Source organism: Bombina bombina, chromosome 6 (assembly GCF_027579735.1).
Source record: "Bombina bombina isolate aBomBom1 chromosome 6, aBomBom1.pri, whole genome shotgun sequence".
Classification (NCBI taxonomy): Eukaryota; Metazoa; Chordata; class Amphibia; order Anura; family Bombinatoridae; genus Bombina; species Bombina bombina.
In genome coordinates this window covers 1,069,225,281-1,069,249,340 of record NC_069504.1, presented here as the reverse complement: position 1 = coordinate 1,069,249,340, position 24,060 = coordinate 1,069,225,281, and the positions used below count along the sequence as shown (strand labels likewise).

The 24,060-nt window shown below is 36.8% G+C and overlaps 1 protein-coding gene and 1 long non-coding RNA gene across 3 annotated transcripts in view; one reads left to right on the top strand and one right to left on the bottom strand.

The window, feature by feature from the left end:
* Nucleotides 1–24,060, top strand: part of LOC128664186 (aldo-keto reductase family 1 member C1) — a 105,032-nt gene that overhangs the window by 4,150 nt on the left and 76,822 nt on the right. The window lies entirely within an intron of this gene.
* Nucleotides 13,951–24,060, bottom strand: part of LOC128664187 (uncharacterized) — a 100,781-nt gene continuing 90,671 nt past the window's right edge. The window contains exons 2-5 of one of the 2 annotated variants that reach the window (XR_008402930.1): nt 16,306–16,415; nt 14,541–14,700; nt 14,245–14,328; nt 13,951–14,164 (exon numbers count right to left, since the gene is read on the bottom strand). This is a non-coding gene — a long non-coding RNA (uncharacterized LOC128664187). The remainder of the gene's footprint in view (nt 14,165–14,244; nt 14,329–14,540; nt 14,701–16,305; nt 16,416–24,060) is intronic. The other variant, XR_008402929.1, reaches the window with a different exon arrangement.

Genomic DNA, 24,060 nt, shown 5'->3' with positions numbered 1-24,060 from the left:
ACCATTCAAAGGAGAGCGACTAAAATGATACATGGTCTAGGAAATAAAACATACAAGGAAATACTTTGTGACCTTAAAAAGACACTAAACCCAAAATTTTTCTTTAATGATTCAGATAGAGTATGCAATTTTAAGCAACTTTCTAATTTACTCCTATTATCAATTTTTCATTGTTCTCTTGCTGTCTTTATTTAAAAAGCAGGAATGTGATGCATAGGAGCCGGACCATTTTTGGTTGAGAACCTGGGTTATGCTTGCTGAATCATGAAAGAAAAAAAAAATTGGGTTCAGTGTCCCTTTAATATATATAGCTCAGAGAAGAAAGGAGGAGAGGCAATAGAGAAACACTACCCCCTTAAATTATAGCTGGCCATCCCCATCTGCTGCAGCCCATGGAGAAATCCGGAGAGCGTATTGCTCTCCGCATTCAACGAGGTCTGTCAGACATGATAAGCAATGTCGGATCATGTCCGACAGGCCTTTCATAAATAGGCCCCATACACTTAGAAATAAAGAAATACACAACACGCATGTGCTATACATATATTTTTTTAAATTTTTTTTTTTTTTTGGTGAGCTAAACCACTGTGGTTTAGGGGAAATCTGCAATAATTTACTGTTAATCTGTATATATTATTAAAGGGACAGTATACACTCATTTTCCTATAACTGCATGTAATAGACACTACTATAAAGAATAAGATGCACAGATACTGATAAAAAATCCAGTATAAAACTGTTTAAAAACTTACTTAGAAGCTCTCAGTTTAGCTCAGTTGAAAAGGTAGTTGGAAAGCCCACTGCAAGTGGGAAATAAGACACTCCCCCCCTCCCCCTTTTTCATATGAAAAGACCCTTTACACAAACAGGAGCAAGCTGGAGAAGGTAGCTGACGGTATTCACATAAAACTTTGGGGCTTGGTTAGGAGTCTGAAAATCAGAACAATGTTATTAAAAAATAAGCAAAACTATACATTTTTTTAAAAAAAAAACTTTATGGGTTATATAAATAGATCACCTACAAAACATTTATGCAAAGAAAAAATGAGTGTATAATGTCCCTTTAAGAGCTTTATCAAATACTATTAATAGAATTTTATATATATATATATATATATATATATATATATATATATATATATCACTACACATTTTATTTTATTTAGTCTTTTATTAAAAAAATAACTTCTATTATCAGCCTCACACAAACTTGCTACTAATTTCGAGTAGACTGGTGCTCCTACTAAATCACTGTGATATTGGAGTGGCAACCTTCTGCCCTGCAGATCTAACTAAAACAACAACATAGCTTGCAGACCACACATTTAACCCCATAGCTGACAAAAAGGGCTACTTTGCACTGCTTGGGAATAAACTGCAGTCCTTTTGCTAGCTAAGGAGTTAAATTGTGCTCTGGATGCTATGGTGTTGGTTACGCAGAGAGCACAAACTTTATTTCTAAGCTGTTCTGAGGAGAGCAGAAGTGACTGTCAGCCCTAATATTTTAGAGAACAGGAGGTAGAAAGATATAGAAAAAAAAGATAAACTGCAGTACCTTTTACTGGGAGGAACCCCTTCTGATCTCCTGTCTACCCCCATCCCTGGTTTACTTGGTATGCTTAATTTCTGCACCAAGGCAGAAGACACAGCTGCAACCGGCAAAGCTGCTCCTCCCACATCCATCCTTCTCACTCTAAAAGCCCACGTGCAGAACAGTAGCAGTACAATCTGCTCGTGGGTATTCGCCAGTTTAAAAAACAAAAAAACATGCAAACTCGGCCCTGCACATCAGCACACAGCTGGCACCACTCCCTAAATTGAGGACAGCCGGCCTAGCTGCTCCGGCCCACCGTGAAATATCCCAGCATCCCGGTGGCCCAATCCGGCACTGACAATGTATACATATCATCTGTAGAGATAATATAAGTCTACCTGTGTAAGCATATACAAATACTGTATGTGAATGTATATATAAATATATATATATGTAGAAAACACTTACTCCAAACTGCTTGGGACCGAGAAAGTTTGGATTTCAGAATAGTTTGGATTTTGGAATATTTGCATCTGTAAAATGGGACAGTTTGGAGAGGGGAAGGAACTAAATGTAAACATGTAAAAAAATGTATGTCATTTAGGCAATATTTACATGTCATAATCAATGTTCCCTCTAAGACCTGTTTTGTGTGCGGCCCAGCAGTGAGACAGTTAATAAGAGAACCATACTTTGCAGTATCCATTGTGCAGTGTTTGCTTACTGTAGGGTGGGCTTACCTAATTAAATGTTTCACTGCTGGGCCGCACACAAAACTAGCGTTAGAGGGAACACTGGTCATAATACATCTTAAACATACAGGGGCATATTTATGATTGTGCGAGCGGACATGATTCAATATAGCGGATCATGTCCGCTGCACATCGATAAATGCCAACAGCATACGCTCTCTGCATTTATCATTGCACCAGGAGTTCTTGTGAACTGCTGGTGCAATGCCACCCCCTGCAGATTCGCGGCCAATTGGCCGCTAGCAGGGAGTGTCAATCAACCTGATCATATTCGATCGGGTTGATTTCTTTCCCCCGCCTCAGAGCAGGCGGACAGGTTATAGAGCAGCGGCCTTTAGACCGCTGCTTCATAACTTCTGTTTCCGGCGAGCCTGAAGGCTGTCCGTATAGAGCTTGATAAATATGCCCCACAATCTAAAGGTAGATTTATATAATTTTGTATACATAGCTCCCTCAGAAAGATAATACAGTACTTTAATCAGAAAGGAAATATTTATTGTTTTAAATAAATAGAGAACATTATTTGCATTTTAGAACACAAACCAATGACACAGGCAGAGAAGATTATGACTTACAGGTTGGGAAACATAGTCATTTTTTAATTTTTATTTTTTCAAATATTAATTAAAAATGTTGGATTTCAGAATAATTTTGTATTTTGCTATTTTGTATTTTGGGGATCTATATATATATACATATGAGATGTATTTGCAATACTTCAGAGCTATAGGGGCCGATTTATCATGGCCTGAATGGGGCCGTATGCACCTGTTTCCGCTCGAGCCTTCAGGCTCGCCGGAAACAGGAGTTAAGAAGCAGCCGTCTTAAGAACGCTGCTCCTTAACTCGTTCGCCACCTCTGAGGCGGCAGACAGAAATCCACCCAGTCGCATACGATCGGGTTGATTGACACTCCCTGCTAGCGGCCGATTGGCCGCGAATCTGCAGGGGTCGGCATTGCACAAGCATTTCACTGGAAATGCTTGTGCAATGATAAATGCCAACAGTGCATGCTGTCGGCATTTATCGATGTGCAGTGGACATGATAAATTGGCCCCATAGTCTATTAGCATTGATAAAATCACACATGACGTAGATCTCTTTCACAACTTTATTAAAGGGAAATAAAGGTAAAAAATGAAATGATCATGGGTGCACTTCATTTTGAAATATAAGATTTTTTGCCATATACTTCCATTACCAAAAGTGCTTCTACTAAAAGTTATTAATGTTTTTCTGCAGCATACGCACATATCCTGTGAGGCCCCGTGCACCAGTATTCAAACACCACACCATTTTAGAGAGTCAGCGGTGGTTTGTATGACACAAATTATGTCTTCAGAAGCAATACACACCACTGCCAGGTGTGGAGTATGAATATTGATGCACAGGCCCTCACAGGATATGTGCATATGCTGCAGATAAATTGTAATAACTTTTACTAGAAGTATTTTTGCTAAAGGAAGTAAAATGCAAACATGTTTCTATTCAAATTGAAAAGCACCAATGCACATTTCAGTTTTGACCGTTCTATCCCTTTAAATACATAAGGTTAATCAACGTTTCAGCCTCCACTTGGGCTTTTGTCCAATACAATGAAATGGAAGTTTTTCCAAATTTTAAATTGCATGCTCTTTCTGAATCAGGATGTTTCGTGTCCATTTAACTTTGTGAAACTGAAACATAAATAAAGGGAAGGAGTGAAAAACACATGTAATAGAAAAAATATTATGTTCTTACCAAATAAACAAGGGAAGCTAGGATTACCAAATTTATAAAAATACAGAACTGCAATATTTTTCTAACACATTCTTGACTGTTTTCTCCATTATGACCAGAAATTAGGGATCCAAATAGAACACACACAGGTATCCTATGTAGCAGTGTTAATTTTGACGGCAAATTTCAATTTAGTCTTAGTCATAGGGGCCGATTTATGAAAGCGCGAGTGGATATGATACGATGTAGCATATCATACGCTGTCAGCATTTATCATTGCACAAGCAGTTCTTGTGAACTGTTTATGCAATGCTGCACAATCGTCCGCTAGCAGGGGTGTCAATCAGCCCGATCGTATAGGATCGGGCGGATTGATGTCCGTAGCCTCAGAGCAGGCAGACAAGTTATGGAGCAGCTTCATAACTGCTGTTTCCAGCAAGCCTGAAAGCTTGAGCGGAAACAGGGACATCAAGCTCCATTCGGAGAATGATAATTCGGCCACATAGTGAAACCTGCGTCGCCCGTAAATGCACGTCGCACATCGAGGGAATCACATATACTGGTCTGCAAGATTAAATAGTGACGTAAATAGGCAAAACTGGTGATGTTCAGAAATGTGCGGAAAAACACATTTCTGGAGTCGCCAGTAACTTTAGCCAGTATTTAGCAAGCGTAAGTTGTTAATAAAGCGTAGTTTTATGCAAATTAGTATATCACATGTAAAATCGAAACCTAAAGTCAGTAATAAAGCGTCACTTAAATACGCCATTCAAAACCACTATATAAACCCCTGCGCAACCATCATTTTCTTGCGTGTGTTTGGATTGTTCTTTGAGCTACAGGGAGAAGAGAGAGGAGAAAACATAAAAGATAGTTAGGTCGCATTGGTGAACACCACCACGATTCTACTGGCAACAACATGAAGAGTTGGCTCCCAGGCAGGAGCATGGTTGGCTGATCTCAAAACAAGAGCCGGGAGTGATGTCACCAACATTGACATATCACCCCTGGAAGAATTCATGGCCAGAGGAATATCCTCCCTTTGGGTTTGAGGGGGAGCCACCACAGTCACAAAGGGTATAGGTATTCCCCCCCCACAAATGTGATCACATACTCAAGCCAGTGACAGCTATTATCCTGGCACAATGTCACAGGATGAGGATATTAAAGAGGCTGGGTTGTCGCACATTATGCTACAGTGGGACTCTGATTCATCTTGCCTACATCCACCATCTGCTGCATTCGGACAAGTTCCTCCATCAGCAGCATTAGGATGAGCTCCTCCATCTTCAGAGAATCAACATGCAGCATCAGCAGAAGCATCAATAGCAGCATCAGCTTTAGCAGAAGCAACAACAGCAGCAGCTGCTTCAGCAGAAGCAACAACAGCAGCAGCTGCTTCAACATAAGCAACAACAGCAGCAGCTGCTTCAGCAGAAGCAACAACAGCAGCAGCTGCTGAAGCAGAAGTACCAACAGTAGCAGCTGCTTCAGCACCAACAGCAGCAGCAGCTTCAGCACCAACAGCAGCAGCAGCTTCAGCAGAAGCACCAACAGTAGCAGCAGCTTCAGCAGAAGCACCAACAGTAGCAGCAGCTTCAGCAGAAGCACCAACAGTAGCAGCAGCTTCAGCAGAAGCACCAACAGTAGTAGCAGCTTCAGCAGAAGCACCAACAGCAGCAGATTCAATAATTCAACCTCCAGCAACAGCACGTCTATCAGCATCACCTGTTATCCGGACTCCTGGCCCACAAACAATTGCCACACATGTTGCTCAACAGTCTGAGTGTGCATTGGATTCTCCCATGGATGCTGAATACATTAGGATCCAGAGGAGGGTATTCAGAAGCACCACAGATGAGGGCATAGAGCTGATGAGATGGCTGGTTGATATGCAGCTGCAGGCAGACAATAGATAGAGATAACATAATCAGCTTTTGGGTGTGTTGGTGGAACACTTTACACAACATCAAGGCAGTGGGGTCTAGTTATCAAGCCGTCAACCGCAAATACGCTGGAATTCTGCAGCGTATTTGTGGCGAGGCTGATTCGCCATAGTTATCAAGCCCTACTGCCCGGCAAAAGTAGAATCTAGTGACGTAAGCTTCGATCCGCCGGACTCACTCCGACACAGATCGATGGTTACGTCACTACAGATGTTCCGAATGCAAATTCAGCACAATCTGACTACTTTTGCTAGTTATCAAACTACTAACAGGTACGCTCGCCACTATTCCGGGCCAGCGTACCTGGATTTCAATCCGCCACCCTAACATGTACCCCGAGTCTAAACACCCCTAATCTCCCCCCCCCTACACCTACGCAACAAAATAAATTTATTAACCCCTAAACCACCGCTCCCGGACCCCGCCGCCACCTACATTATACATATTAACCCCTAATCTGCCGCCCCTATACAGCCGCCACCTACATAAACTAATTAACCCCTATCCTGCGGATCCCGGACCCCGCCGCAACTAAATAAATTGTTTAACCCCTAAACCGCCGCTCCCGGACCCCGCCGCCACCTATATTAAACTTATTAACCCCTAAACCTAAGTCTAACACTAACACTAACACCCTTCTAACTTTAATATTATTTTAATAAATCTAAATAAAACTTACTATTATTAACTAAATTATTCCTATTTAAAACTAAATACTTACCTGTAAAATAAACCCTAAGATAGCTACAATATAACTAATAATTACATTGTAGCTATTTTAGGATTTATATTTATTTTACAGGCAACTTTGTATTTATTTTAACTAGGTACAATAGCTATTAAATAGTTATTAACTATTTAATAGACATGTGCGATTCGATTCGGTCCGAATCGAAATTCAGACGAATTTGTGGAATTCGGAGATTCGGATCGATTCTAATTTCCGAATTGGGGTAGTGCCGAATCTACCAAATAAATCCGAATCGATTTGAATTTATTCGGTAGATTCGGATGGCCGTGTATTACACTAGTATTGTACAGTATACTAGTGTAATACACAGCACATCCCACTTAACACTGACCGAAATTCCGAATCGATTCGAATCGAACCGAATCAAACCAAATTTCCCACGAATCCGAAAGAATCCGAAACGCATTCATTGGATTTCTTCCGAATTCGAATTGATCAGAAACGGAATTCGAATCGGTCCGAATCGATCCGAACCGAATTTTTCGAAGCTGCACATATCTACTATTTAATAGCTACCTAGTTAAAATACAATACAAATAAATTAAATAAATTACCTACAATTACCTAAAATTAAATAAAATAAACTAAACTAAACTATAGTACAAAAAAACCCCCACTTAATTACAGAAAATAAAAAAATATTACAAGAACTTTAAACTAATTACACCTAATCTAAGCCCCCTAATAAAATAATAAAGCCCCCCAAAATAAAAAAAATGCCCTACCCTATTCTAAATTACCAAGTAACCAGCTCTTTTACCAGCCCTTAAAAGGGCTTTTTGAGGGGCATTGCCCCCAAAGTAATCAGCTCCTTTACCTGTAAAAAAAATACAACCCCCCCCAACATTAAAACCCACCAACCACATACCCCTACTCTAACCCACCCAACCCCCCCTTAAATAAACCTAACACTAACCCCCTGAAGATCATCCTATCTTGAGCCGTGTTCACCCAGCCGGGCCGAAGTCTTCATCCGATGGGGCAGAAGAGGACATCCAGACCGGCAGAAGTCTTCATCCTATCCAGGCAGAAGAGGACATCCGGACCGGCAGACATCTTCATCCAAGCGTCATCTTCTATCTTCATCCATCTGACGAGGAGCGGCTCCATCTTCAAGATCTCCGGCGCGGAGCATTCTTCCTGGCCGACGGACTAACGACGAATGACGGTTCCTTTAAATGACGTCATCCAAGATGGCGTCCCTCGAATTTGGATTGAACTTCAATCTGATTGGCTGATTGAATCAGCCAATCAGATTTTTCCTACCTTAATTCCGATTGGCTGATAGAATCCTATCAGCCAATCAGAATTCGAGGGATGCCATCTTGGATGACCTCCCTTAAAGGAACCTTCATTCGTCGTTCAGTCATCGGTTGAAGAGGATGGCTCCGCGTCGGCTCCTTTGAAGATGGCTCCGCTCCGGATGGATGAAGATTGAAGACTCCGCCTGGATGAAGACTTCTATCGGATGAAGGACCTCCTCTGCGCACCTTGGATGAAGATTTCGGCCCGGTTGGGTGAAGACGGCTCAAGGTAGGATGATCTTCAGGGGGTTAGTGTTAGGTTTTTTTAAGGGGGGTTTGGGTGGGTTAGAGTAGAGGTATGTGGGTGGTGGGTTTTAATGTTGGGGGGATTGTATTTTTTTTTACAGGTAAAAGAGCTGATTACTTTGGGGCAATGCCCCGCAAAAAGCCCTTTTAAGGGCTGGTAAAAGAGCTGGTTACTTGGTAATTTAGAATAGGGTAGTGCATTTTTTTTATTTTGGGGGGCTTTTTTATTTTATTAGGGGGCTTAGATTAGGTGTAATTAGTTTAAAGTTCTTGCAATATTTTATTATTTTTTACAATTTAGTGTTTGTTTTTTGTACTATAGTTTAGTTTAGTTTATTTTATTTAATTTTAGGTAATTGTAGGTAATTTATTTAATTTATTTAATGATATTGTAGTGTTAGGTTTAATTGTAACTTAGGTTAGGATTTATTTTACAGGTAATTTTGTAAGTATTTTACCTAGGTAGCTATTAAATAGTTAATAACTATTTAATAACTATTGTACCTAGTTAAAATAAATACAAAGTTGCCTGTAAAATAAATATAAATCCTAAAATAGCTACAATGTAATTATTAGTTATATTGTAGCTAGCTTAGGGGTTTATTTTACAGGTAAGTATTTAGTTTTAACTAGGAATAATTTAGTTAGTAATAGTAAGTTTTATTTAAATTTATTAAAATAATATTAAAGTTAGGGGGGTGTTAGTGTTAGTGTTAGACTTAGGTTTAGGGGTTAATAAGTTTAATATAGGTGGCAGCGGGGTCCGGGAGCGGCGGTTTAGGGGTTAAACATTCAATTTAGTTGTGGCGGGGTCCGGGAGCGGCAGTTTAGGGGTTAATGAGTTTAATGTAGATTGCGGCGGTGTAGTGGGGGGCAGGATAGGGGTTAATAACTTTAATATAGGTGGCGGTGGGCTCCAGGTGCGGCGGTATAGGGGTTAAACAATTATTTATTTGCGTCGGGGTCCGGGATCCGCAGGATAAGGGTTAATATCTTGAATATAGGTGTAGCGGTGTAGTGGGGGGCAGGATAAAGGTTAATAGGTATGATGTAGGTGGTGGCGGGGTCCGGGAGCGGCAGTTTAGGGGTTAATACATTTATTATAGCTGCGGCAGGGTCCAGGAGCGGCGGTTTAGGGGGGATAACTTTATTTAGTTGTGGGGGGCTCCGGGAGCGGCGGTTTAGGGGGTAAAACAGTGTAGTTTAGTGTGGGTGCTTAGTGACAGGCTATCAAAAAAGCTGCGAAGAAGCCGATGAGCAGCGAGATCGATGACTGTTAGTTAACAACAGTCCGCTGCTCATCGTTCCGTACTTGGTGCGCGGCTTCTTGACAGCTTTTTTGATAACTTTGGAGAACGTATTCAGGTCCGCGGCGGCGATGGTAGGCGAGCTTAGGCGAGCATATTGGGCTGGCGAATGCAGCTAAGTAGACGGCTTAATACATAGAGGCCAATGCCTCAATTCTATCATCTGCCACCAGCACACCATCTGAAACACCAGAAACTGCAGGAGCAAGGAGGAGAAGGCAATCCACCACAGGCACCTCAACTCCCTCATCCAAAAGGCCACGTAAAAAATAAAATTATTTATAGTTCAACAGAATAATTGTCCTTTGTTATTTACCATGTAATTGTTATACACATCCATGGGATGTGTGTTTTATTACACTAATATTCATAAAACATGATAATATGACCTGTGTTGAAATGGCTATAAAAAACAGGTAATATTATCATGTTTATGACATATTATTGTACTATAACTCACATCACATAATTGTGTATGAAGGATAGATATAGTAATATTAACTTATAAGATGTAGATCCATGTATCTCACATCCAATATAAATGTACACATGGGTATATATAATAATATATAATAATAGTATATTTACAGAAGCTGTGAACATGAGGAAGTAACATCAATTTCCAGTCTTCTCCAGAGCTACGATGCTTTTTTATATGCGTCGTCGTATATGTGATTGCATAATTTAAACCCATACTCGTGGGTTAAGCTTATTTCTATAGGAAGAATCAACTGATTGTTCACAGAGTTTTATTTCAACAGTTCTAATTCTCAAATACATGCAAAGAAAAAGTGCACAGGCTGCAATGCCATTAGTGTGTGGAACCGACTCCTAAGCTTTACATTCCTGCTTTTTAAATAAAGATAGCAAGAGAACGAAGAAAAATTAATAGGAGTAAATTAGAAAGTTGCTTAAAATTGCATGCTCTATCTGAATCATTAACTAAGGATGGGCGAATGAGTTTATATCCGAATTTGAATGTTAGAACGAATGTTATTGTAGAAATTAGAATGTTGATAAGAACGAATATTCTTAAAAATTCGATTTTCGAATGTTATTTACAGTTTTCGAATGTCACATTCAAATTCAAATGTCACATTCGAATTCGAATGTTACATTTGAATATCACATTCGAATTCGAATATTACATTTATAAAACACAATTGTAGACTAGGTACACTATTTCGAATGCCACATTCGAATCGAATATCACATTCGAATCGAATGTCACATTCGAATTCGAATATTACATTTATAAAACACAGTATTAGACTAGAAATCTATCTGAATCATTAACTAGGGATGGGCGAATGAGTTTATATCCGAATTTGAATGTTAGAACGAATGTTATTGTAGAAATTCGAATAACATAATAGAATGTTGATAAGAACGAATATTCTTAAAAATTCGATTTTCGAATGTTATTTACAGTTTTCGAATGTCACATTCAAATTCAAATGTCACATTCGAATTCGAATGTTACATTCGAATATCACATTCAAATTCGAATATTACATTTATAAAACACAATTGTAGACTAGGAACACTATTTCGAATGTCACATTCGAATCGAATATCATATTCAAATCGAATGTCACATTCGAATTCGAATATTACATTTATAAAACACAGTATTAGACTAGAAATACTATTTTGAATTCGAATGTCACATTCAAATTGAATATCACATTCTAATCGAATATCACATTTAAACACAGTATTAGACTAGAAATACTTTTTCAAATTCAAATGTGACATTCGAATTCGAATGTAGCATTCAAATTCGAATATTACATTCATTAAACACATTTGTATACTAGAAATAATTTTACAAATTCGAATGTGACATTCAAATTTGAATGTAGCATTCAAATTCGAATATTACATTCATTAAACACAGTTGTAGACTAGAAATACTATTTCAACTTTGAATGTCACATTCGAATTCGAATGTCACATTCGAATATTACATTTTGAAATTAAATGAATACATAGCTAAACATTCTATTATTCGAACAAATATTTTCGAATTTTATTGAAAAATTCGAAAATGAAAATTCGAAAATAGAATGTTAGAATGTTATATAAACATTCGAAATTCGATTTGAACGAACGAATGTATCAAAATTCGTTTTAAATTTCGAATTTTTAGAAACATCCCTATCATTAACCCTTTAAGGACTGGGCATTTCAGACAAAAACTTCCCCAAAAGACCAGAGCATGTTTTCCATCACTACATTTACCTAAAAGACATAGAGCCTTTTTAGATTTACCTATCAAAAATATATATATTTTTTTTAGTAGACAACCCAAAGTATTGATCTAGCACCATTTTGGTATATTTCATGCCACCATTTCACCACCAAAAGTGATCAAATAAAAAACGTTAACTTTTTCACAATTTTAGGTTTCTCACTGAAATTATTTACAAACAGCTTGTGCAATTATGGCACACATGGTTGTAAATGCTTCTCTGGGTTTCCCTTTGTTCAGAAATAGCAGACATATATGGCTTTGGCATTGCTTTTTGTTAATTAGAAGACCTCTAAATACCGCTGCGCACCACACTAGTATTATGCCCAGCAGTGAAGAGGTAAATTCGGTAGCTAGTAAGGTTAATTTTAGATTTAGTGTAGAGATCAACCTCCCACCTGACACATCCCACCCCGATCTCTCTTCTAATTAACAAAAAGCAATGCCAAAGCCATATATGTCTGCTATTTCTAAAAATTCGAAATTTAAAACGAATTTTGATACATTCGTTCGTTCAAATCGAATTTCGAATGTTTATATAACATTCTAACATTCTATTTTCGAATTTTCATTTTCGAATTTTTCAATAAAATTCGAAAATATTTGTTCACAGAGTGGCCCTCTCTGCATCGGTAACTCTTCAAATCTATTATTGCAGTGCCACACTCATGGGGCATGAAGAAATAGCGCAATCCCTTAAGGGCATAACGACCAGCGTCGTACAGGGTTTAGAATCCCTTAAAGTGTTCCTGTGCAAAGGAAACTTTATTGAGACCAACTATGGCAAGAAGAAAATTGTTCCAGGACATCACTACAAAACCCAAAATATAAAGCTTTCTAGTATATTCTAATATTTTTTTACATCTTCTGGGGCAAATTATGTAGGACAGGCAAGGTATTCAGGATTTTAGAAGCAATTTGAGAGGCAAGAGGAGTACAAAATGCAGCAGAGATATACGCAGTCAAATATCAATTAGACCAATTTCTTGAAAAAAAATGGCAGCTGTACTAATGCTTGCAGTTAGAAAGATTGATAGGCAGTAGCCTTCAAGCTTTCAGACCACACTTTAGGCCTTGACCTACCACTCCCAATACCAGCAACATTCCAGTGTTCCTCTCAAGTCTGTCTTACCTCGCAGCTCATACTGTGGGAAGTTATCACCCTGATTCCCCTCAAGCAAATGCCAATAAGTGTTCTATTCCACGTGCTGCACCGGCTCAACCCCCTCATTCATATGTTCCCGCTACTGTCCTGTCTACAAGCGCATAGCACAGCGCACATGCGCATATGGAACAAGGATTGGCATTGTCACGTGGGTTAACTCTGGGAATTAAAGTTTCTCAAAGATGATTGAGGGCAAGGTGGGTGCATTATTGCAATGGATTTTCATCATAATTTTCATCCTATTACTAGTTTTTATTTAGTTATCGTAGCTGACGAAAACTATTTCGAAAATTTTTCGGCAACAAAATTAAAACTGACCTAGAACTTCCAAACTCATTATATACTCCTGGGCCTTGATTTATCAAAGTATTAATCTTGAAGCATTCGCTGCCGCGAGTCTACATTCGACAACTTTATTTATCAAAACATCTGTCAAAAACATCGGACTGAACATTGGACTGTTGATAAATGAGAGTCATCGATGTTGTGAATATCTATATATATTATGTATCCAATTATTTACCCTGAATGTCTATCAAATGAAGACATTTTAGTCTTCTTATTGCAACTTTTTTCACACCATTGTACATATATCTTCTAATATACTTTTATATATATATATATATATATATATACACACACAGTATATATATATGTATATATATATATATATATATATATATATATATATATATATACTGTATACATATACACAAGTATGTATATATATATATATATAATATATATATACATATTTCATAATATATGTATATTTATGTAACTATAAATATATATATAAATATATGTGTATATATACTGCATGTATATATATATATATATATATATATATATATATATATATATATATATATATATACTGTATATATTTAAAATATGTTGATATATCTATCTCTATATATATATTAATATATATTTGTCTTTTTTTTTTTTAATGTTTACATGTCCCTCAATATTGCAATTTTTGAATAAAGCAATGTTTTTTTTAATTATAAACAGTTAACGTATTTTTAAAATATTGAAATAAAAAGGTATAAAGCAAAATAAAAAAAAGCTTTGTAGTGCCTCCTGTATGTCCCTGATGTTCCCAACAACATTATCAAAGCTCTCAGCCAGTCGGGAAAATAAATGGGGTTTAATGGGGTCGGTCTGTGTCCTCCGATTTTCATCTATAAAAATAAAATAAGATATGTTGTACCAATTCAATATCAAGATAGAAGTGTTAAAACATAATATGATAATATCTTACATTCTGCTTCAGCCACCTCATTATCTGCCATTGCTGGCGAAATGGCTGAGGCAGGATCTGTGGCCACTGATTCATAACTCTCAGCTGTCAGAGATGAAGCACAAACACAAATCATTGTTAGGATGAGGATTATACTCATCATTGCTGTTGACGGTTATGACAACATGATGCAATAAATCAAATACGTTAAATCAAAAACACAATCCCTTACATTAACCTGCATCATGAAAGAACTTCTTTCAAACTCACTCTTTTATGGCAAATACTGCAAACATGTTTTTTTAATGTAAAATTACCTTAGGTATCAGGGACATCTGAATCAGTCCCTGTCTCATCCTCCCATGGGTTGCCTAAAAGAGACAGTGGCAGCGGTGGGGAGGAGTGGTTGCTCCTTGGTGTGGCCATAGAAATCCATCAAGATGTATCGTGGTATCCTCCCTGTTGGCCTTGATAAATCTGTGAACATATAAAGATTTATGTCAACGTTAGATCCATGTGCTATGTTTTCTTCTGTTTTAATGTTTCTGCAACTGCAATGTATGGAGATTGTATTCTTCTGATGAAAATAACAACCTATTAAAAATTCAACTTGCATGATTCGGATACAGCATGGAATTTTAAGATACTTTTAAAATCACTTCTCTTTTCAATTGTGTTTCTTCTTTTGGTATCCCTTTTTGAAAATGAATACACACATATCCTTCACTAGTGGAGCTGATGCAGATTGTTGCCTGCACACACTTGTCTTTTGTGATTGGCTGACTAGATCTTGATGACACTAGTGCAGTGTTGTTCCTTCTGCAAAGGATAACAAGAGAACAACGCAAAGTTTATTAAGGTAAGGAAATTGGAAAGTCGTATAAAAATGTATGTTCTATCCATTTCATGAAAAAAAAAAGGATTTTGGTGTTTCCTGTCCCTTTAAACATATATATATATATATATATATATATATATATATATATATATATATATATATATATATATATATATATATATATATGTATATCTATAAATGTATATAAATATATATATATATATATATATATATATATATATATATATATATATATATATATATATATATAGTTTTTTTTGGTTCTCATTTTCTTTGATCTCTCATCTTCAGGTTAAATAGGGTCAAATCTCATTTTTAGTAGTTAATCGATTAACAAATAATAATTTATACTTCACAAAATATTATATACAGTTATATGATTGGTGATTGTTTAAAAAAACTAATATGACATCCTGATTGGCTGATTTAAATGATCACATGATTGATCATTTGCCTATAAAAATTAATTGAAAATGCACTAAAGTGTGCATTGTTTAGGAGAACCAGCTTCTTGTAACTATGGTTCTGCAGCATTACAATTTTTTGTATGGTGCTAAAGCCCAGAAGACCACTTCGTCCAGGAAGAACGAAATCTGGCGACAAATTGCTGATAATGTTTCTGCTGAGGGAAACCATGCAAAATCTGTGGAGCATTGCAAAAAATGCTTCTCAGATATAAAGAGAATTTTTAAGTCAAAGTTGGCCAGGGAGAAGAAGTCTTCATGTTGTACAGGCGGTGGCACTGCATATGTCACCGAGCTTTCCTCCTATAAAAATATGCTGATGGAGAGGTTGGGGGACAATCTTGATGGATGATTTGGAACATGATACCGACGCGTTGGCAGGTATTAATTGTATATTACATGCGTTAATCATGACGCAGATGTTTTGAAGTATAATTTTTTTTAATTAAATTATTATATTGTTACATTACTTTTTCTCTTTTAAACATATATTATTAGAGCATCTACTAGTGCTGCTTCTGCTTCTGCTACTGCCACACAGGCATTACCTGCAATGGTTGAGCCTGTAATGATAGTGACCGAGTCCAGCCACATCTTCTCCTCAGCGGCAACACAGCCTGATATAATGTGCAGCACCCCTGAAGCAGGTGTTGGCCAAACAACAGGTATGTCAGTTAATGTTAGTTATTGTTTCATAAAAAAACTATTATCCATATGATTTATATTTGATTTTTAATATTCACATTTAATTTAATATACCTTTTTATTTTAGTAGAAGTCACAAGAGCTATGGGGCCACCTCCAACCTCTTCCATATCCTCCTCAGGTAAGAAAATTAAGACCACACCTGAATGTTCTAAATGTGCTTCCTTAAAGAAACAGTGAATGCCATAATCATTAATTTGTCTTTCTCAAGAAAATCACAGTATACTCGGGTTGCACCGATACCATTTTTTTAACACCAAGTACAAGTACCGATACTTGTTTTCAAATACTCGCCTATACCAATTACCAATACTTTTTTTTTTATGTCATGTGACAGTTTACCAAGCACAATACAAACTAATTATTTAATATACCTTCTTTATAATTAAGAAGAACTCTAACTCAAAAGACATTATGGAATAATAAAACAGTTTTATTTGTTGTATACAATCACAACCAACCAAAAGTGCAATACAGTAAAAAATATAACAGTACACTGTTTAATCATGGGGAACAACACTATGGGCTAGATTACATTTGACTGGTAAGCTTTACCAATGCTCTCATTACATGTCCAACTCCATTAAAGTCTATGGAGTTAGAAATGTGAACAGAGCATTGGTAAAGCTTACCAATCAAAGTGTTCATTGGAATTAACTTAATTTTTCCTAGGAGTACTCTTCCTGCTTCCTGATAAGCTAAGGGCCGGATTGGCCTACGAGGATGCTAGTAGATTTCCTGGTGAGCTGCAGCAGCTGGTGCTGGAAAGCTACAATTTAAAGGGGTGATGCAGTTGGGTTGTAGGGCTGTTATATAACATAAATCGGACATTTGTATTTAATACAAAGTAATATAATTTAATTCTGAAAAAATATTGGGGAAGGAGTGTCCCAGTAAACCCCTTTGAGAAAAATGGGACATGTGCATTCTACCGACTCAATTAACCAACACTGTTAAATTACATTTATTTGAAAATGTGTGATTGAATAGTAGCTTAAACTCTTCAAACATCCACATTCTCAAAGATATATTTCTGTATTTTAAATATTTTAAAAACATTAATATTTAATGTTGTTATGCAAATATGTTTAATGGCTAGTCAATGCTTTAGATACCTTTTTATAAAAAATAAAAAAAATAGAGTTGTTTGTCATGACAACATACATGTAACATAAGATTTTGAGATTACTGAGAGAAGAAAACAATAGGTGTGACATAGTTAATCTTGTGCTGAAGCATGTAATGTAAAGGGTCAATCAGTCTTAGGGCACAATTACATTTTTGAAGAGATAAGTGTATGGTGAAAAACAATTAAAGGGACATTCCGGTCAAAATGTAAATGCACATTGATGAATTACATCTTTGAATAGAAACATGTTTGCAATATGAATGTATTGACAAAAAAGATTGTAGTAAAAGTTAACTGTTTTAGTGCTAGCATTTATCTCTGCACATGCATGTGAAGCATAGCAAGATATTCTCAGTGCACCAGCATTTTAAATACTGTAGCTGCTCTGAGCAACAGAGGTGCTTGTATCATGTGAGCAATTAACGAATTAGGTCATTACCAGATGCTACAAGCACCTTAGGCTCTCTGAGCAAGTGCTGTGTTTAAAATGCTGGTGCACGGTGCATACTTAAATACACGTTTAAAACAGTTATATTTTTTATTAAAAGCATTTTTGCTAATACATGTATATTACATAAATGTTTCTATTCAAACCTGAAATACATCCATATGGTTTTCAATTTTGGCTGGAATATCCCTTTAAAGGTGCATGTAACACAAACGGCTAGATCACGAGTTTTGTCGGTAAGGCTGTGCGGTGCTAACGAGCCTTTTTTTCTTGGCGCTCACTTAAGCCAACGCTGGTATTAAGAGTTTTCTGCAAGCCGGCGTTAGCCTCAGAAAAGTGAGCATTGAGCAAAATTTTGCTCAACATCTCACTGTAATACCAGCATTGCTTACGGTAGCGGTAAGCTTGCTAAACGTGCTTGTGCACGATTTCCCCATAGAAAACAATGGGGCTGAGCTGGGTGGAAAAAAAAGCAAGCGTTCAGCTCCTAACGCAGCCCCATTGTTTCCTATGGGGAAATTAATTTTATGTCTGCACCTAACACCCTAACATGAACCCCAAGTCTAAACACCCCTAATCTTACACTTATTAACCCCTAATCTGCCGTCCCAACATCGCTGACACCTGCATTATACTATTAACCCCTAATATGCTGCTCCGGACTCCGCCGCCACCTATATTATACTAATGAACCCGTAATCTGCTGTCCCTAACATCGCCAAACCCTACATTATATTTATTAACCCCTAATCTCCCCCCCAATGTCGCCGCAACTATATTAAATTAATTAACCCCTAATCTGTCGCCGCCACTATAATAAAATTATTAACCCCTAAACCTAAGTCTAACCCTAACACCCCCCTAATTTAAATATAATTAAATACATCTAAATAAAATAACTATAATTAAATAAAATTAAAACTAAATACTTACCGATAAAATAAACCATAAGGTAGCTACAATATAACTAATAGCTACATTGTAGCTAGCTTATGATTTATTTTTATTTTACAGGCAACTTTGTATTTATTTTAACTAGGTAGAATAGTTATTAAATGGTTATTAACTATTTAATAACTACCTAGCTAAAATAAGTACAAAATTACCTGTAAAATAAATCCTAACCTAAGTTACAATTACACCTAACACTACTCTATAAATAAATAAATTAACTAAATTAAATTAAACTAATTACAATTAAATGAAATAAACTAAATTACGAAAAACAAACAAACACTAAATTACAGAAAATAAAAAAGAATTAGAAGAATTTTAAACTAATTACACCTAATCTAATCCCCCTAATAAAATAAAAAAGCACCCCCAAAATAATAAAATTCCCTACCCTATACTAAATTACAAATAGCCCTTAAAAGGGCCTTTTTCTGGGCATTGCCCCAAAGTAATCAGCTCTTTTACCTGTAAAAAAAAAATACAATACCCCCCCAACATTACAACCCACCATCCACATACCCCCACTCTAAAAACCACCCAATCCCCCCTTAAAAAAACCTAACACTAACCCCCTGAAGATCACCGTACCTTGAGCTGTCTTCACCCAGCCGGGCACAAGTGGACCTCCAGACCGGCAGAAGTCTTCATCCGATCGGGGCAGAAGAGGACATCCAGACCGCCAGAAGGCTTCATCCAGACGGCATCTTCTATCTTCATCCTTCCGGAGCGGAGCCATCTTCTATCCAGCCGATGCGGAGCCATCCTCTTCAATCGACGTCCTAACGAAGAATGAAGGTTCCTTTAAATTACGTCATCCAAGATGGCGTCCCTCGAATTCCGATTGGCTGATAGGATTCTATCAGCCAATCGGAATTAAGGTAGGAAAAATCCGATTGGTTGATTTAATTGGATCAGCCAATAGAATTGACCTTGCATTCTATTGGCTGATCCAATCTTCAATCCGATTGGCTGATAGCATCAGCCAATCAGATTTTTCCTACCTTAATTCCGATTGGCTGATAGAATCCTATCAGTCAATTCGAATTCAAGGGACGTCATCTTGGATGACGTCATTTAAAGGAACCTTCATTCTTCGTTAGGACTTCGATTGAAGAGTATGGCTCCGCATCGGCTGGATAGAAGATGGCTCCGCTCTGCTCCGGAAGGATGAAGATAGAAAATGCCACCTGGATGAAGCCTTTTGCCGGTCTGGATGTCCTCTTCTGCCCCGATCGGATGAAGACTTCTGCCGGTCTGGAGGTCCACTTGTGCCCGGCTGGGTGAAGACGGCTCAAGGTAGGGGGATCTTCAAGGGGTTAGTTTTAGGTTTTTTTAAGGGGGGATTGGGTGGGTTCTAGAGTAGGGGTATGTGGGTGGTGGGTTGTAATGTTGGGGGGGGGTATTGTATTTTTTTTTTACAGGTAAAAGAGCGGATTACTTTGGGGCAATGCCCCGCAAAAGGCCCTTCTAAGGACTATTTGTAATTTAGTATAGGGTAGGGCATTTTATTATTTTGGGGGGCTTTTTTATTTTATTAGGGGGCTTAGATTAGGTGTAATTAGTTTAAACTTCTTGTAATTCTTTTTTATTTTCTGTAATTTAGTGGGGATTTTTTTGTAATTTAGTTTATTTCATTTAATTGTAATTAGTTTAATTTAATTTAGTTAATTTATTTATTTATAGAGTAGTGTTAGGTGTAATTGTAACTTAGGTTAGGATTTATTTTACAGGTAATTTTGTATTTATTTTAGCTTGGTAGTTATTAAATAGTTAATAACTATTTAATAACTATTCTACCTAGTTAAAATAAATACAAAATTGACTGTAAAATAAATATAAATCCTAAAATGGCTATAATGTAACTATTAGTTATATTGTAGCTATATTAGGGTTTATTTTATCGGTAAGTATTTAGTTTTAAATAGGAATAATTTATTTAATTGTAGTAAATTTATTTTGTTTAATTTAAATTATATTTAAGTTAGGGGGGGTTAGACTTAGGTTAGGGGTTAATAAATTTATTATAGTAGCGGCGACATTGGGGTCGGCAGATTAGGGGTCAATAAATGTAGATAGGTGTCGGCGATGTTAGGGACGGCAGATTAAGGGTTATAAAAATGTAACTAGTGTTTGCGAGGCGGGAGTGTGGCAGTTTAGGGGTTAATACATTTATTAAAGTGGTGGCGATGTCCGGTCGGCAGATTAGGGGTTAATAAGTGTAGTTAGGTTGCGGCAACGTTGGGGGCGGCAGATTAGGGGTTAATAAATATAATGTAAGTGTCAGCGATGTTAGGGGCAGCAGATTAGGGGTTCATAAGTATAATGTAGGTGGCGGCGATGTCTGGTCAGAAGATTAAGGGTTAAAAAATTGTAATATAGTGTTTGCGATGTGGGGGGGCTTCGGTTTAGGGGTTAATAGGTAGTTTATGGGTGTTAGTGTACTTTGTAGCACTTTAGTTAAGAGCTTTATGTTCCGGCGTTAGCCCATAAAACTCTTAACTACTGACTTTTAAATGTGGTAGGAGTCTTGACAGGAGAGGGTCTACCGCTCACTTCTTCCAAGACTCGTAATACCGGCGTTAGGCAAGTCCCATTAAAAAGATAGGATACGCAATTGACGTAAGGGGATTTGCGGTAGCCTTGAGTCACGGAAGAAAAGTGAGCGGTACACCTGTACCTGTCAGACTCGTAATACCATCGAGCGTTAAAAAGCAGCGTTGGGACCACTCAACGCTGCTTTTTAAAGCTAACGCCAAACTCAAGATCTAGCCGAAAGGATTTATTTCACTATTTTGATTAAGTATAATATTTAAAAGCTTTAAATACAGAATTCTATTATCAATTATGCTTAAAGGGACATGTAACACAAAATGTTTCTTTCATGATTCAGATGGAGAATACAATTTTAAACAACATTAAAACTGACTATTAATTATTTTTTTTATTTAGATTTTAGAATTCTTTTGTTTAAAATAATAATGCACATGGGTGAGACAATCACAGGCGGCATCTTTGCGCAGCCACCAATCAGCAGATTTTCATACTACCTAGTTATGATTTTCAACTAAGGATATCAAGAGAATGAAGCAAAATAGATTGTTGAAGTAAATTTGAAAAATGATTAATATTGCATTCTCTTTATATATCAGAAAATAAGTGTGTGTTTCATTATCTTGTCATCCTTCTGTGCAGGCAACAACCATCAAATACCGATCACTAGCGTTGGATATGTGTATATTTCTATTTCAAAAGGACATACCAAGAGAACAAATCACAATTGTAAATAGAAGTGAATTTAAAGGTGTATTAAAATCACATTCCCTATCAGAATTATGCAAGTTTCATTTCTTCACTTTAAAATCCCTTTAATATTTACCTTGAAATTAAAAGCGATTATAATATTTGTATTTCACATTTACAATAGGTACAGAACAAAGTCATCAATTTTCTGAGGAGCTGACCATTGCTGTTAGAGAGATCCAGGAAAGCCTCTTTGAGGGTTCGGAGGAATTAATTGGAGACATCCTGTATCTTCAGCTCCATCTGCTCTTGGCCCTGTTGCTCCAGCACCCGCTGCTTATGCCCCAGCTGTTTCTGGTGCTGCTGTTGTCCCTGGTCCTGCTGCTGCCCCTGAACATCTGATTGTAACAGATGATGCAGCATTGCAGGAGATTGTCAATCTGGGGAGGCAGTATAGGGCTGATCAACGGGAGTTGATTGGGGCATTGGGAGTATATATCCAGCAACATTTCCATCATGCGGGGATGGCCATGGAATTAGAAAGGGAGAGGATAGCTATAGATGGTAGCAGGGTAGCCATAGAGCAGAGGGAGTTGGAGCAAAGGGAGAGGGCTGACAAGGAAATTAGAAATTTTAATAGAAATCTACTTCTATTGATCTAGGGGACCCTGAGTGTATTGAGGTCTGTAAGGAAGAGATCACCTCCGCATAGGGTTGCCACCTCGGCCATGTCTTCCTGGACACTTATGAGTTACAGATGCTGCAGGGTGTGCAGGGAGGAACATGATCCAGGGACGCAATTCATGTTCCTCTCTGCGCACACTGCAGCATCTGTAACTCATAGGTGTCCAGGAAAACATGGCTGAGGTGGCAACCCTACCTCCGCAATCTCCCCCTGCCTCTAAGAGGTCTAGAGAATAGTTATTTTCTATTTGTATTATTTTCTTTTCTTGTAAATATATATATATATATATATATATATATATATATATATATATATATATATATATATATATATATATATATATAATATATATGTATTTATTTATTATTATGCATGAAGAAATGCTTATATTTTCTTTTATTTTTATAATTTCATGAATAAAATTATTTTCTTGATTGATTTATTTTTTGGGTTTTATTTTATTTACATAATCCATTGTTTTAATGGTTTTTCAAATAGAATACATTGGCCTGACATACTGTGATTGGTTTATTAACCCCTTAATGACCACAGCACTTTTCCATTTTCTGTCCATTTGGGAGCAAGGCTATTTTTACATTTGTGCGGTGTTTGAGTTTAGCTGTAATTTTCCTCTTACTCATTTACTGTACCCAAACATATTATATACCATTTTCTCGACATTAAATGGACTTTCTAAAGATACCCTTATTTTCATCATATCTTATAATTTACTATAATTTTTTTAATAAAATTTGAGGAAAAAATGGAAAAAAACACACGTTTTCTAACTTTGACCCCCAAAATCTGTTACACATCTACAACCACCAAAAAACACCCATGCTAAATAGTTTCTAAATTTTGTCCTGATTTTAGAAATACCCAATGTTTACATGTTCTTTGCTTTTTTTTGCAAGTTATAGGGCAATAAATACAAGTTGCACTTTGCTATTTCCAAACCTCTTTTTTTAAATATTAGCGCTAGTTACATTTGAACACTGATATCTTTCAGGAATCCTTGAATATTCCTTGACATGTATATATATATATTTTTAGAAGACATCCCAAAGTATTGATCTAGGCCCATTTTGGTATATTTCATTCCACCATTTCACCACCAAATGCGATCAAATAAAAAAAAATCGTTCACTTTTTCACAATTTTTTTTACAAACTTTAGGTTTCTCACGGAAATTAGTTACAAACAACTTGTGCAATTATGTCATAAATGGTTGTAAATGCTTCTCTGGGATCCCCTTTGTTCAGAAATAGCAGACATATATGGCTTTGGTGTTGCTTTTTGGTAATTAGAAGGCCGCTAATTGCCGCTGCGCACTACACATGTATTATTCCCAGC